At 37.7% G+C, this 17,285-nt stretch overlaps 1 long non-coding RNA gene across 16 annotated transcripts in view; it reads right to left on the bottom strand.

Annotated features, from left to right (window-relative positions):
* Positions 1–17,285, bottom strand: part of LOC144280927 (uncharacterized) — a 764,680-nt gene that overhangs the window by 588,447 nt on the left and 158,948 nt on the right. For all 16 annotated transcript variants that reach the window (XR_013349373.1, XR_013349371.1, XR_013349372.1 and 13 more), the window contains one exon: positions 3,547–3,592. This is a non-coding gene — a long non-coding RNA (uncharacterized LOC144280927). The remainder of the gene's footprint in view (positions 1–3,546; positions 3,593–17,285) is intronic.

The following is a 17,285-nucleotide window of genomic DNA, read 5'->3' as shown; positions in this document are numbered from 1 at the left end:
AGACATTCCTCTCACCACAGAAAGTTCTGAGCCAGGCTGCCCTGGAGAACTAAATGATCCTGGGGTAGGCTTTGTTGACAATGTTCCAATATGACACTGAAAGGACATATAGACATCCTTTTATCTTATTTTCAAGTTTTGGATAATTTTTCTTAACAGTGGAAATATTAATAATGACAATTATATAGACCCTGAGAATTTGTCATCTTGTATTTGTTTCTGCTTTATTTCAGGCCTCGGTTTCACACCGCTCTCACTGTAAGTGATACCCTAACTGAGAAATTAAAGAGACCCCAGGTTGGTAGTACATGGCAGGGTCTACCAATATAATTCTTTTTGGAATTTTATTTTTAAACACCTTTAATGAGGTATTATTAACATACAAAAAGCTGTACCTATTTCTGTATATATATAATTTGGTGAGTTTGGGGGAAAGCATATACTCATGAAAACATCACCACAATCTATTCCATAAACATATCTATCAGCTCTCAAAGTTTCCCTCCACTTTATTTATTGTTGTTATTTTTGTGTGTATGACAAGAACACTGAACATAAGATCTTAGCAAATTTTAAAGTACACAATTTTTTTAAGGATACAATACAGTACTGTTATCTCACTGGAAAGTTTCATATGCACCATCTTATTTTATCCTCTTGTCCAAGGACATGGTGAAAATCTCCTAATAAAGTTCTTGTGCCACTCTTTCAGCATACATTATGTTACCTGAAAATGTATTGATATGAATTTTTTCCATAAAGTTTCCAGGAAGCACAAGGGCTTCTGGGCAACATATAAAATTAATGATAATACCTAGCATTTGTTACATGATTTATAGTTTATAAAATGCTTTTAGGAACAAGAGATAGAGCTATTCTCTCTTCTGGGAAAGTTTGCTTATCTAGTATCAACTCTTTAGAGAAGTCACACGTGGCCTCCTCTACCTGTTGCCTCCCAGAAGAACTGCCCAATGAATGACCAAGTCAACAATACCTCTATCTCTTGGATTTCTTGTACATATTAGCCATTCTATCTCTTCTTTTTAAAGGTCATTTACTTTTCCATGTGCATCTCTCTCTACTCCAGTAGGAAAAGAAATAGATGTGAATTCTCTTTCCGTAACTTGTAAGTTATGTGACTCTATGCAAGCTACTGACCCTCAGTTTCTTAACCTGGAAAACTGGGAATAGCAACATCTACCTCAAAATTGCTCTGAGGACCAAATAACATAAAGATTTGGTTATTCTCACACGGATTTGTATTATGTTGTTTGCCCTCCTTAACTTCCTCGGCTTACCCGTTATCCAAAAACAGAAAAGCCCTCCCATGGGTTTACCCTTTTAGATTTAGGCATATTATTCTTCAGTTTACATACAAAGTTGTTGCTTTTGAGAATTTTTAAATCACTATTTTGATATCTTTCTTGTTATTGGTACCTAATATTATTATTAATATTATAGTTGTAGAACATGATCTGTATGATAGGCATTCTTTGGAATATATTAAGACTTAACTTTGGACTAAATGTGTGTTTAGTATTTCTACACACTTCATTTGCACTTAGAGAGAATATGATAAATGTTTTTCTACTTACCTCTTTCAGAAGAAGTCTATTAATCACCTACTAGGACTACGAACTTTTATCAATTACAATTGTATTCCTGTCAGTTTTTGGTTCTTGTATTTATATATTTTACAACTATGTTATGAAGTACACCGCACCTGAATTATTATTCAGTGTATTGGCTATACTGCTATATTGGTATAGCCTCCTGGTAAACATTCCCTATTATCCACAATTATCCCTTTCATTCCTAATATTGTTCTATGAGTTAGAATCTTATTTAGTTTGACATTAATATTGTTATACCAGGATTCTTTCAGTTCTGATTTGTCTGATATGTGCTTTTCCCATCTCTTTACTGTCAGGTTTTAGCTATGTCTCTTAAAAAAGAAAAAAAATCTTCCTTTCAATCTGAGATTTTTGTCTTTCAGCAGTCAAATTGAATCTATTTACACTCATTATTATTATTGATATTCTTACCTTTATTTATTTCATCTCATTTTGCCTTCTCCACAATTTGAATTGGATCTCAAGCACAAGGAATTGAGTTAATCACATTTTTCATTTTACCACAAATTATCACTAGTTGTACACAATTTTTTATTTTTGTCCCATTTCCCTCCTTCATATATCACCCTTCTCATGTGATTAGAACACAATTTTAATAAGCCTAACATGAGGGGCACCTGGATGGCTCAGTCATTTAAGCGTCTACCTTTGGCTCAGGCCATGATCCCAGGGTGCTGGGATCGAGCCACACATTGGGCTCCAAGCTTAGTGGGAATCTGCTTCTCCCTCTTCCTTTGCCCCTCCCTCTGCTTATTCTCTCATTCTCACTCTCATTCAAATAAATAAATAAAATCTTTTTAAAAAATAAGCCTAATGTGATTATTAAATATGTAGCTGTGTTTTGAATAGGTATTTTTTTTCAGTTTACATAAATAGCATTTATACTAACTTTCATTCTGTTTCTTGCATGTTTCACTCAACATTGTTTTTAAGACTTATCTATGTGGCCATGTGTACGTCTAGTTTTTTTATCCTAAATAGTATGTATTATCTCATAATATACAACCATTACATCTTACTTAGCCATTCAAGATTGGGGACCCCAAGTGTCCTTCACTTTCTGCTTCTACAAACAACATGCAAATAACATTTTTATGTGTGGCTTCTAAACTAGAGTAAGAACTTCTCTGAGGATTGGCATTACCGGGTAATACAAAATTTGCATGTGTAATTTTACTAAAAACTGACTGTGAATTATTTTCCAGAATGGCTGGAAACTTTGAACTTGTACCACTAGTACTCGAGAGTTTCTGTCTCTCCACATGCTTGTTAATTGTATGTTAGCCATCTGTTTGGTTTTTACAATTTGATTGATATAAGCTAATATCTTACTGTTATCTTCTCTTATAATTATCTGATAATTAGTGACTTTGAGCATTCTTTCTTCCTCCTAAACAATATAGACTCCAATCTTCCTTGGCTCCAGACCCTCATTTTCCATGATATTACTGTAGAATATTTTGCTTCCACTTTAACAGCCACTCAAATCAATTTTATTTTTATTATCAGTGTTTATTCAAATTTACCAATATTCTCAGTAATATCTTACCTCACCACTACTTTTTATTCTAATTCCTTCCTTCCTCCCTCTTGAAGTACACTCTTTTTTAAGTTCTGAGAGCAAAGGTCTTTAAGTGTTCTGTTTTTGTTAACCTGGAAATGTTTATATTTTATCTTCACTCCTGAATTATAGTTTAGCTTGGTATATAATTCTAAGTCAACAAATTTTCTTTCAAAACCTTCAAACTATTATTCCATTTTCCTATGCAGTACACTGTTAATGAGACATCCATCAGCAAGAAATTAGCCTTTTCTCTCTGGTTGCTTTTATGGTTTTGTCTATGCCTTAAATGATTCTGTGGTGTTTGCCACAGGATGTCTATATGTAAATGTATTTCAGATTCTTTATAACCTGAGTAGTGCTTCTTGAAAGTGCAGATTGATAGATTTCTTCAGTTCTGTAAAAAAAAAAAAAAAAAAATATATATATATATATATATATATATATATATATATATAAAACCATTACATCTTACTTAGCCATTCATTCCATATATATCAGGAATTATACCTTAAGTCATTAAAAAAGCTCTCTTTTTATTTTCACTATTAGATTTAGGCTGGGCCTTCTCATTCTCTCCTCCAGGTTTCTTAGCCATTTTTCCATACTTTCTATTTTTTTTATCAGCACATGAGGTGACTTCCTCAAATCCATCTTCCACTTCATTAATTATCTCTTTGTTGTACCTAATATGCTATTTAAGGCATGTGTTAAATTTATAATCTTAAAGAATTATTTATTTATTTTAAGAGAGAGCAAGAGAGAATGAGTAGGGGAAGAGCCAAAGGCAGAGGGAAAGAGAATCTCAAGAAGACTCCCTGCTGAGCACAGAGCCTGAAATAGGGCTCAATCTCATGACCCTGAGATCATGACCTGAGCTGAAATCAAGAGCTGGATGCTTAATTGACAGAGCCACCCAAATTCCTCTGAAATTTATAATTTTAGTAACTATTTTTTTATTTCTAGAAGTTCCACTTGACTTGTTTCAAATCTACATGTTCTTTTTCTATACCATCAGTTCATTTACTTTGGTTTTTATTCCTTCATTAAGCTTTATAAGCTCTTTAAATACACTTACTGTATAAAATCTTTCAGATCGTTCTCCTTCCTCTATTTAATGGAATACTAATTCTCCTATATCTTGCATCGGTTAATTTTCTCTCGTGATGCATAATTTTCTCACATAATTTATGATTTTCATTATGAGATCATTTTCAGTGAGGGTAGTATTTTCTAAGATGTCTCAAGGGCTCTGATTTATGGAATTATCCATAAAGAGTGGTTTAACATTTGCTACTCTGAGGACTTCAAAAGTATCAGAACCAGTTTTATTAATAATTTAATAAAACTCTAATTCTAATACTAAATAGTAAAATAAGTAAAATTGGGGGCTTTTATTTCTTTTTTAAAAAAAAGATTTTATTTATTTATTCATGAGAGACACAGAGAGGGAGAGAGATCGAGAGAGAGAGAGAGAGGCAGAGACACAGGCAGAGGGAGAAGCAGGCTCCGTGCAGGGAGCCCAACATGGGTCTCCATCCCGGGTCTCCAGGATCACGCCCTGGGCTGAAGGCAGCGCTAAACCGCTGAGCCACCCAGGTTGCCCGCTTTGATTTCTTAAAACTGATTTTTTACCTCACATTCCCTGGCACCCAGAAAACTTCCCTGCTTCTTCCTTAGTTTCCCCCAGTCTCCTTTCCCGGTAGCTTTATGCAAGAGCCCCCTCAAACTCTCTGCAGCCTAAGTCTATATTTCCTGCCCCTCTGTGGCTCTTGCTTTGAGTTCTCTCTTTATTTTGCACTTAATTATTTCATTTTTTTAAGCTCAGCATTCATTATTATGTTGTTGTTGCTGTTATTGTTATCTAGTATGTATCTTATTTGTAGCATTAGGGATACCAGTCTATAGCAGTTTGATCCACTTTGTTGCTAGAGTTTCCATTTGGGTGCCCTGTTATATGCAGGGGTTCAGGTTCTTTCCTAATTCTCTTGTCCTCTTAGTTCTCAAACCTAGTCTTGACTTGAAATACCTCACTCACTCATTCTCAGCATTTACTCATCCAATTTAAAGGTATGCCTGGAGAAAAGCAAAGCCAAGTAGTCCAGGTGTTCTTTGAATTCTTCAATCTGAATTTCTATGTAATTTCTATGTAATTTCTAAACTTGAAGTTTTTCCATTCCTTTAAGAAACTAATGTCAAAAAAAAAAAAGAAACTAATGTCATACAAAGATACTGACTGCACTTTTTTTATGCAGAAATATATCTTCCTTGGCTCACCCAGTAATACTTTCATTAGGTCTTATATACAATTATTGGATATTTCTATTTCTCTTTCATGAGGTTGCCTGCCTAATTAAGAGCACTTCAAGACCCAGAACGCAGGTGATGTGCTTTACAGAGGGCCCAATTAAACGACTGTTTTTGCTATTTCATTACAAACACCATCAGAAATAAAAATGAGGATCTAATCTTACATGTAAAGGAAGTTCTGCTGTTTTCAATATTCCTCTAATGTATGATTACCTTTGGTGAATAGAAGATAATTTCTCATGCAAATAATTTACAATAGTCCCCTCTTACCTGTAAGAGATACATTCCAAGACTCCTAGTGGATGTCTGAAACCACAGATAGTACTGAACACTATATATACTATATTTTTTCCTATACCTACATGTCTATGATAAAATTTAATTCTAAAATTAGATACAGGGCAGCCCCAGTGGCCCAGGGTTTAGCACCGCCTTCAGCTCAGGGTGTGATCCTGGAGACCCAGGATTGAGTCCCACGTTGGGTTCCCTGTATGGAGCCTGCTTCTCTCTCTGCCTGTGTCACTGCCTCTCTCTCTCTCTCTGTGTATCTCTCATGAATAAATACATTTTTTAAAAATCTTAATTAAAAAAAAAAAGGAATGTCAAGTGCTACTCAGTAAAACTTACTACTACCAACAAAGATTTCTAACAGCAGCCCTGGGCCTATGCTTTGTCCCAACTAATGTAGAAAAGGGACTAAATTCAAAGGCATAGTCAGATTTTCTGTGGGGCAAGGACAGAAAAAGAAGAATATTGGATAGGTCTCTATTCCTCCACTCTGCTCCGTTTCCTCTCTCTGTTCCATCCCTTCCATCCCTATATGCTCTCTCTTCTCTTCTGTGACCACTGGTCTACTCATAGTGATCGGAAAAATTAAAGATGGAATGACTTTTTGGCTCTCTACATGTCCCTCATTTACAAACTTTTAATGTTTACAAAGAAAAAGCAGATTCTTTAACTAAACACAGCAGAAATTATACTGCTCCAATAAAACCCCATCATTTAATTATTCAACCTTTATGATCTTTCCAGAATAGTAGCTCTTCATATATATTTTCTAGTGGCAAAGAAATTCTCACTGTTGATTTAGCAGGTGAAAAGGATGACAGCTATTATAAATAACAGAGAAATCTCATATCCTGGATCAACATACAAGATAATAGAAACTCCTCGTTTGAGCAACATGCCAGAATTCAACATCCAAATGATTTTTTATCTCCTTCAAAGCAGTCAGCTCAGAATGTATCCTCACTTACTCTCACAGGCATTGCTGCCCTTGCTCAGAACATTCTGGAGCCTCTCAAGGGGTGCCTGGGTGATTCAGTCGGTTAAGTGGCCAACTGTTGATTTCAGCTCAGGTCATGATCTCGGGGTCTTGGGATAGAGCCCTGCCTTGTGTCTGGCTCCCCGCTCAGTGGAGAATCTGCTTGAGGATTTTTCCCTCTCCTTCTGCCCACCCCAATCCCCACTCCCACCCCTTGCTTGCACACACTTGCACACTTTCTCTCTCAAATAAATAAATCTTTAAAAACTAAAATTCCGGAGCCTCTCTTTCAAAACTGTCTTGAGGGCTTGGTACATGTCGCTTTGAAAAGCCTCTGTGGCAGGAAATCAGCTCATGGTAGAGTTGCTCTTATTTCATTTTGTTTTCAAGATATAAACATTATTTTAAGCCAACTGAAATAGGTTTTCAAGTTGAATACTATAGTTGGGTTTGCTCAAATACTAGGTAGCAAGACTGTGGAGTAATGGGAGTAGTTTCCTGGTGTACCTTATAAACTGATCCTAAAGCTATGATGAATTTCAAAATTAGTTGAGAAAACAACAGTTTCATAACAACAAAAACATATTCTTTCATAGCAACCCCTCTGAAGGACAATACTCCTCTCTTTTAACAGCTTAAGTAGTGTTGTGTTTCTTGTGTGAAACTGCTTTTTATTTATGACTCATATATTCATTCTCTTTAAAAATATTTAGGGATTTGTTGACAATATCTTTATGTTCAAGTTGTATCAAGTCTTTTTTTTAAGACTTGTTTTCAAAATATGCTTGGACACTATTCAAAGGTAAAGGTTTTCTGGGGGAAATGCTAGGATGTAATTGTCAGAGTTTCATTCACTTCAGAGTAGGCTTTCTTGGTCACATAAAGCCTGCAAACGTGTGCAAAGTTCCCTTTCTTGTGGCACAGGGAGGGAGTGAAATAAAAGAGATGCTGTGGATTTGGAATTAAGGAGTGTCACTTCTAGTCTTGGCTGATTTTTTGGGTAAGTGACTTAACAAATATTGGTCCATTTTTCCATCAGTGATGCTTATCAGCCTCTGAGAATTGGAGGAATTAAGTAAAGTCACTTTTGAAGGCCCTATGGAATGAAGTTGTAGCAGAAGAAAGATCCCTAGAGCTCTGAATGGGGAAATCCAAAAATACTGTTGTAAACTGGTCATTAGAGTTTAGCTCCCTTTTAGCCTCTGACCCATTCACTGCACTCCTGGCCTTGCAGAAAATGCTGACATGCTGGATGAGCACAAGTGTTGTGGAGCACCTGACTCAAAAATCAGAAGCAAAAAGCTTTTCTGGAATCATGATTATAATCAGTGACCATAGTAAACATGACCACAATAGACACCAGCTACTAAGTAAAGAGGGAAAGTATACATATGACATAGTACATAGCTTAATTTATCTACATATGCATTTTTTTAAAACTGGAAAGATATATATATATCATATACATGATATATATATATATATATATATATATATATATATACCACAAGCAAAAGAGGCCATCTGTGAGATGAATTTTTTTCTTCCTTTTTTGCTTATCTGTATTTTCTAATTTTTCTAAAATGAACACAGAGGAATATGAATAACCTCAATTCTCATAAAAATAAAACAGTCACTGTAAGTAGGATCACTGTACAGAAGGGACACCAGAACACAGGTCTGTTAACACCATGTACACTCCTTAAGGGACTGCACAAATCCAAGAAAACTATGGATTTTCTTGCTTAGCAAAATTTCAAATTGGTCCATTGTCCATATAAAAACTGATTAAAAGTTTCATCCATTACACTGAATTCAAAGTCATTTCTCTCTGTACAACCACAAAAACAATGCAAACAAAACACTCAGGCTGCACTGCTCTCATCATTTATATCTGTCCATGCTAATTAAAAGTAGGGTTTTTTCCATTGTTTTATACTCAGAAAAATGAAAGTTGTTTGTTCTCTTTGTACTACCAAGAAGTAGCATGCATACGAAGGTTGCCAACCTTAAAATAAGGTGCACTTTAATCTTAGAAACTGGAACTATATTTAATTTCTAATTTTTCCATCTTTATTGTCATTCTTCAATACCAAAATGTTCTTTGGAGAGCACATAGAATGAAAGACCACATCCATTCAATAACTTACGGAAGAGGATGACTCTCAATGAGCTTTTGGAAAGAGCACAGTGGAAGAGAAACACTTTTGAGTGAATTACTATGAAAAAATTGTAGTACATGAGAACCATTTGACAGTTTTTGACTAAAAAATTATAAGGTATCCATGTTATTTCTCTAGGTATTCATTTTCTTCAAATTAGACATTGGTTCAAATACTCTTTTTAAAAGGCATTGCTTGTAGGTATGCTTTTTCTTGGGGGGGTAGGGGCGGGAACCACTGAAGTATAGTCTGGCATTATCATTGGCTAAATGGTGTCCATTAGCTTTGCATTCAGAATTTAATGAAAAGGATTTTAGAAAAATTTCAAATCAGCATGGTGAGTGAGGAGGTGGGAGGGTGGGTAAAGGATGGGGTGGATAAATGATGCATGCTGCTTCTGGATACTATTTTAGCAGATTTTCCAAAAGAAGTTATTTTAGTTCATTCTTAGCTTTCAAGTCATCATTTGGAAAATATATGTTGCCTTTGAATGGAACACAGAATTTCAGAGTAATATAAAACTCTTATTAGAGCAAAACAAAAAATCTTGGTTTCTGCGAATATCACATATTTATAAAACTGGTGTTTTTAAGCCACTAAGTCCAGGAGATCTTGCCCAGGATCACTGTGGTGGCAGAATTTTGCCCCCATGATCTTTGCTCCCTGGTCTTGCTCCTGTGAATCATTGTTACATAATTACATGGCAGATGTATTTAAGGTACCTAATCAGTTGACCCTAAACTAGGAAGATTATCCTGGAGTGTTCAATGAGCCTAAGCTAATCAAATGAGCCCTTAAAAAGAACAATCTCCTCTGGACGGTAGCAGAAGTACTTAATGATTCAAAGAATGAAAAGGACTCGACAGGTCCTTCTTTATTTAAAAATGAAAGGGGCCTGTGTTTAGTAAATAAGAGTCTTAGTCCTACAATGGCAACTGAATTGAACTAAATTCAGCCAACATCCTGAATTACCTTAGAAGTAGAATCTTTCCCAGAGCCTACATATAAAAGCATAGCCAAAATCTTGATTTCAGTCTTTTGAGTTCCTGAGTAGAGGATGCTTCTAAGCCACACTTTACATAAACTTCTGACCCACAGAACTATGAGATAATAAATGGGTGCTATTTTAAATTGTTATTTATAGGAATCTGCCACAGCATCAGTAGACAAGGAACATGGTCACATAGTGAACAAGGGGTCAAGTCAGTCACATGGGTAAGCCCTAGGTTGTCTGATTCTCAATTCCACACTCTTAGACAACATACCACACTGTAACCACCCTGCCTGCCAGGTGAGTCAGCACACACCACCATCCCCATCACTGCCCACAGGTGCCTCTTTCAGCCAGGGCTACTTCCCCCTCTTATGTTGCCAAGGGCATCAGTGTCTCATACTTGAGGCAGAGCCACATGCTTATGAGCCTCCACACACTGCCTCTAACTACCATGGCAGTCCCAGTGCCATGGATGTTGAACTGTACCAACAGTGCCTTTAGGGGATAGCTTCCATTGCATCTGGGAGAGTATTCTGGACTCTCCTCTGCACCCCAAAACTGGGCATTGTAGCTTCTCCAGGTTAGGCAATATTTTGGTCTGTGTAACATAGGAGAAAGAATACGGGCTCTGACATCCTACTGCAAGGATTCAAATCTGGACTCCATCTCTTATAGCTATGTGACTTGGGCAAGTTGCTTAACATCTCTGAACCTGTGTTCCCATCCATAAAAGGGAGCTAAAAACTGCTCTGCCTCAAAGACTGTGGGGAGCTTTAAATGAAATATTCATATAATGCTTAGTGTAGTTTCTGACATACAATAAACACAGAACTATGTTACTTTATTATCTTCTTTCTGCCACTCATTAGGAATTATGCTCTGCTGTCTGTTCCTACCTATTCAATTAGCTCACCCAGTGAAAATACACATCTTCTTATTACTTTAGAATGTGTTTCACCTGTCCTTGGATTCAATGATATCCAACCTCACTAGGCTTTAAGAAACACCTAAAGTATTTATTAAAAGTACAAATTCACAGGTGTTTGTCTCCAAAGCTTCTATTTCAGGAAGACTTAGGTAGGAAGTCAGGAAAGCTCCATAAATGTACATTTTTATCAAGGACCTCAGATAATTATGAACTGTCCTAGTTAGCAAGTAGGATCTATGTAATCCTGGGTGATTGTAGTTACTGATACTGGTTGTGGGGGGGAAACCACGTGCCAGAATATCCAAGAAAGATAGGAACCTTCTCGTGCCACCATGGTCACTGTCACAGGATACCAAGATCTCACAAGGAAAAGATATGAGCATCCTCCAGCTAATGGTAAAGTTGCAATAGCAAATGCATTGGGCCTTTAAGAAAGTGTTCTCTCCACCTCATTCTCTGTCATTCAACATAGCTGGCTAAAAACAATCTTTTAAAAAGATGTACAAAACTGGAGGTACTACAATCCCAGATTTCAAGATATACTACAAAGCTGTAGTAATCAAAACAGTACAGTACTGTCATAAAAACAGACACATAGATTAATAGAACACAATAGCCCAGGAATAAATCCATGATTTAGGTCAATTAATTTATGACAAAGGAAGCAAAAATATGCAATGGGGAAAAGACATTATCTTCAACAAATGGTGTTGTACAGCTACATGCAAAAGAATGAAACTGGACCACTTTCCTATACCATACACAAAAATAAACTCAAAATGAATTAGCGATGTAAATGTGAGACCTGAAATCATAAAATTCCTGGAAGGAAACATACGCAGGAATCTCTGCTATCAACTGTAGAAACATTTCTCTAGATATGTCTCCTGAAGCAACAGAAACAAAGGCAAAATTCAACTGTTGAGACCATACCAAAATAAAAAGCTTTTGCATCCTGGGGAGCCTGGGTGGCTCAGCTAGTTAAGCATCTGCCTTTGGCTCAGGTCATAATCCCACATCAAATCCCACATTGAGCCCCGCATCAAGCCCTGCATCAGGCACCCTGCTCAGTGGGAAATTTGCTTCTTCCTCGCCCTCTGCCCTTCCCCCTGCTTGTGCCCATACTCTGTCTCTCTCTCAAATAAATAAAATCCTAAAAAAAAATTTTAAAAAAGCTTTTGCACAGTGAAGGAAACGATCAACAAAAAGGCAATCTACCAAATGGAAAAGGACATTTGCAAATGACATATCCAATAAGAGGTTAGTATTTAAAATATATAAGGAATTCATACAACTCAACACCAAAAAAATAATCCAATTAAAAATGGGCAGAGGACCTGAATAGACATTTTTTTCAAAGAAGACATACAGATGACCAACAGACACATGAAAAGATGCTCAACATGACTCATCATCAGGGAAATGCAAATCAAAACCACAATAAGAGGGGCACCTGGTGGCTTAGTAGTTGAGCATCTACCTTCAGCTCAGGTCATAATCCCGGGATTCTGGGATTGAGCCCCACATCACACTGAACCCACATCAGGTTCCCCACAGGCAGCCTGCTTCTCCCTCTGCCTATGTCTCTGCCTCTCTCTTATTTATTCTCATGAATAAATAAATAAAATCTTAAAAAAAATAAAATAAAATAAAAATAAAATAAATAAATAAATAAATAAAATCTTTTTAAAAAGCCACCATGAGATATCACCTTACATCTGTCAGAATGGCTAAAATCAAAAATAGAAGAAACAACCAGTATTGATGAGGATATGGAGAAAAAGGAACCCTTATGCTGTTGGTAGGAATGCAAGCTGATGCAGCCATTATGGAGAACAGTATAGAGTTTCCTCAAAAAATTAAAAATAGAATTATTGTATGACCCAGTAATTCTGCTATTGGATACTTACCCAAAGAAAATGAAAACACTAATTAGAAAAAGCATATGCCCCCTCTGTTTGTTGCAGCATTATTTATAATAGCCAAGATAGGGAGGCAACTCAAGTGTCCATCAAAACATGAATGGATAAAAAAAAGATACGGCATATATCCATATATACAATGGAATACTGGCCATAAAAAATAATGAAATCTTGCCATTTGCAATAACATGGATGAATCTAGAAGGTATAATGCTAAGTGAAATAAACCAGAGGGAGGCAAATACCATGATTTCACACATATGTGGAATTTAAGAAACAAAACCAAGAAAAAGACAAACAAACAAAAACAGACTCTTAAATATAGAGAACAAACTGGTAGTTGCCAAAGGAGAGGCGAGTGGGAGACATGAAATAGGTGAAGGTGATTAAGAGCAACACTTACCATGAGGAGCACTGAGTAATGTATAGAATTGTTGAATCATTATGTTGTACACTTGAAACTAATATAAAACTATATGTTTTATATTAGCACCAGCTGTGCTAACAATGCCTGGCATGAAGTAATAATCAATGACTGATGGTTTCTGTAAATCTTGACCAAATGTGTATGACTTAGTGACTGACAGGCTCAAGATACTGCTTTACCTATCTGCCATGGCATTTGCTGGCTGCATGAGGTTCATAAAAACCTTATAGGCAGTATACATTTTGCAAGTGACCCCAAAAGTTGTTGATAAAGGTAGAATTATGTGAAGCTAATTAACCTGAAGCCCTAGCAAGGTGTTCACATGTCATATATACAGATTTTTTTTTAAGATTTATTTATTTATTTTAGAAAGAGAGAGAGAGAGAGAGAGAGAGAGAGCATGAGCAGGAGGGGCAGAAGAAGACGCAGAGAGAATTTCAAGCAGACTTCCCATTGAGTGGGGAGCCCCATGCAGGGCTCCATCCCAGGACCCTGAGATCATGACCTGAGCCAAAATCAAAAGCCAGTTGCTTAACCAACTAAACCACCCAGGTACCCCTCACATGTCATATATTTTTATAAAATTTGCAAGTTAAGGCATTTTTTTGCTCATTTCTTCATGGGTTCCCAAAATTTTATAAACTTCAGCTTTCATAAAACCTGGACTGGCCACCATAGCTTCTCAAAGCGGGGCTCAGAAGTGCTAACAGCACAGGGAAACAGGATGTTTGAAATAGCCATACCTTCCTGGCAGTCTAGAGCCCTCGACAGTTATGAATTCTGCTGCAAGTGAGTTAAGAAACTGCAATCCCTGCCTCAGGCCTGGCTGACGCCCTCTCCTCTTCTCTCCACACCTGGCCAAGAGTGCAGAGATCCTCTCCCTTACCTGGTATCAACAGCTACAAGGAGCCAAGGAAAACCCTCTGCAGCCCTGCAAATCACTTAGGCCCCTTTTCATTTACTCCAGGGCTAGGAGTTTCTCACTCCTAGACCATTCCACATGTGCCAATTCCATTTTGGCCCCAACCTGCGGGTCCCCCACTCCATCCCCAACTCAGGACCATGCTACCTAGCCATAAACAGCAAGGTGGCAATAAAAAATGGGGATGCCTCATGCACAAGCAGTGCTTTACAAACACTCTGTGATTTAATTTGAAATATTTGCTTTATGTAATTTGTAGATTTTAGCTATTGGACTAAGATCATTCACCAAAATAGATTATAATTTACTGCTGTTTCTCTGGTTTTTTTATTACTGCATAATTAAAACCTACTGTTAGCTAGCACTGTGGGGAAATGTTGGTGCTATGCAGTATGCATTTTAATTGTCTGCATAACCACCATCCCTTCTTCCAGCAATCCTGCTTCTCTGCAGTGTGTGTGCATAATTCTCAGATTCCATTAGGTGCCTGTAATCCACAGTCTTTCAGTAAAGCTATGCTCTGGTTCTCCAATGCTCAGCCCAACAAATGCTTCAGAGTGAAGGATGTCTAAGTGAGGGTGCATGGGCAAGGGGAAGTGGGGCATAAGTAAGCAGGATGTCTGGAGGAGGCTTGGCATAGAGCATGGGTTTTGAGCTGTATTCCCTACAGCCAACATGGTAGATGTCTTGGATGCAAAGATGGGAAGAGATGGAGCACTCAAGTGGGCAAACAGAATGAAAGAGGACTTCAGATTCTTTTTTTTTTTCAGTACTGTTGACACACAATGTCACATTAGTTTCTCGTATACAAGATAGTAATTCAACTTTTCTATACTTCATGCTATATGAACCACAAGTGTAGGTACAATCTGTGACCAGATATTGCCACTGGCTATATTCCTTATGCTGTGCCTTTTGAATAAAAGTCCTCCCATGAAGAGGAGTTCAGATGCTTAATAAATAATAAACCTCCACCCATTCTATAGGGTCTTTTTTTTTTAATTTTTATTTATTCATGATAGGCACACAGTGAGAGAGAGAGAGAGGCAGAGACACAGGCAGAGGGAGAAGCAGGCTCCATGCACCGGGAGCCTGACGTGGGATTCGATCCCGGATCTCCAGGATCGCGCCCTGGGCCAAAGGTAGGCGCCAAACCGCTGCGCCACCCAGGGATCCCCTATAGGGTCTTTTAGTCAACAAACACATATCTACTCTGTGACAGTCACTGTACTTGGCACTGGGGGTGTAACAAATAATACATAGCTCTTGTCCTTGGTAAGCTCACATTCTAGTGTGAAAATATTCATATAAACAACTGCATTGCATCACTATAGGTTTTACTAGAGATATGAGGAACTATTTGAGGTAACAAAAAGAACATGGTCTTTGGAATCAGGGAGACCAGGATTCAAATCCCACTCTGCAATATATTCAGCTCTATCACCTTTGGAAAACCTACTCCATTCTCTAATGAATGTGATGTCCTGAGAGTAAAAAAAACACTACCCTAGAGTGCTGAGAGGCTCCAGGGCTGCAAGGAGGCTAGCAAAGTGTCCTGCTCCCCTCTGTTTTTCCCAGTTCCAATCCCTCATGGGGGGCAGGAGAGTGTCCTGTGACAAAGATTAGAAATGACAAATGGCAGGTACCAGGTACAGTGATAGCACATCACAGGCATTTGACAAATGGCAATGGTCATTGCTGACAACTCTTTGGGCAACACCATTTCTTTATGTACCTGGACTATTTAAGTAAGCACAGGATTCCACTCTTGTCCCCCTGAGCCTTCTGATGGAGTCCCAGGAGAGCTCGTTCTCTCGCTTAAAGATTAACCCATAAGGGTACAGTGCTCCCACATCTGCGATACAAATAGAAAAGTTTTGCCATCAGGTAATATTATGACCAAATGCAGAAAAAAAAAAAAAAGTTTAATTTCCAGGACTATACTAAAAATGTCTGCAATCATGAAGTGGTCAAGTTGAGTTTTTAAGTAGAGTAATATTGGTACTAAATAGCCATGTCCCACCTTACTCTTGAGAGGGCTTAGCCAGGGTTTCTATTGATACTCTGAAGAGTATCTATTGAAACCTCTGATACCTTGAAGAACAGAAGGAAGATCTTGTTCAGGACTTAGAAGAAAAGAACAAAAAATGTTAGGAGAAGGATAAGGAAAGGTAGGTTGAAAGGACAGAAGAGGCCACACAGGGATCCCTGGGTGCCTCAGTGGTTTAGCACCTGCCTTTGGCCCAGGGCGTGATCCTGGAGTCCCAGGATCGAGTCCCACGTCAGGCTCTCTGCATGGAGCCTGCTTCTCCCTCCGTCTGTGTCTCTGGCCCACACTCCCCACCCTGTCTCTCTCTCTCTCTATGTCTATCATGAATAAATAAATAAAATCTTTTTTTAAAAAAAAAAAAAAAAAAAAGAGGCCACACAGTGACATGTAAAGAGCTTGATCTCTGAAGTCAGTGTAAATTCACACCCAGTGAGCATTCCTTTCCTCAGCAGCCCTGGCTTTGGACAGGTCCCCTGGCCTCTTTAGACCTCGGGTGAAAAATGAACATAAATTGCCTTGGTTGTCATAAGAATCAGATTATGTAAAACATGTCTGGCATAAATGGGAAAAGCACCTAGTAGTCAATGTTCATAGCCTCCATTTATCTGTATTTGCTCATCCAAGTATTTAGTACTTCCTTCTTTCCTTCCATCTATTTACCTGTAAGAGAGGAGTAACAGTAGTGTCTACCACACAGGGTTGTAATGAGGGTTAAATGAGTTAGTTAATATATCAATATTATATCAATATCAAGTTGGTACTTGATAACTACTACATAAGGATTTGCTACTTCATTATTATTACTTTGCCCAATTGGGGAAGTCAAAGAAGGATTCCTAGGAAGTGACATTTGATCTGAGATAGTCAAAGATTAGTAGTGCTATCTACATGAAACAAAAGAGAGAAGAGCAGAGGTGGGTGACTACAGATGAGAAGAATAGGAGCAAATCCAAGGAATGAAAAGCAGGTCACTAAGGGTGCAGTTGAGAAATGAAATCAGACCAGGCAAGACTTCGTAAGTAAAGTGTTATCTTCAACCTAAAGGCAATTGGAGCCTGTGGGAAGACCACCACTCTACCTTCAAAGTCAAGGAGAGACCTTGAAGGGACTG

Source organism: Canis aureus, chromosome 12 (assembly GCF_053574225.1).
Source record: "Canis aureus isolate CA01 chromosome 12, VMU_Caureus_v.1.0, whole genome shotgun sequence".
In the NCBI taxonomy this organism is placed as follows: domain Eukaryota; kingdom Metazoa; phylum Chordata; class Mammalia; order Carnivora; family Canidae; genus Canis; species Canis aureus.
Note: the sequence above shows the minus strand (reverse complement) of the source record. Positions and strands in the feature narration are given on the sequence as shown.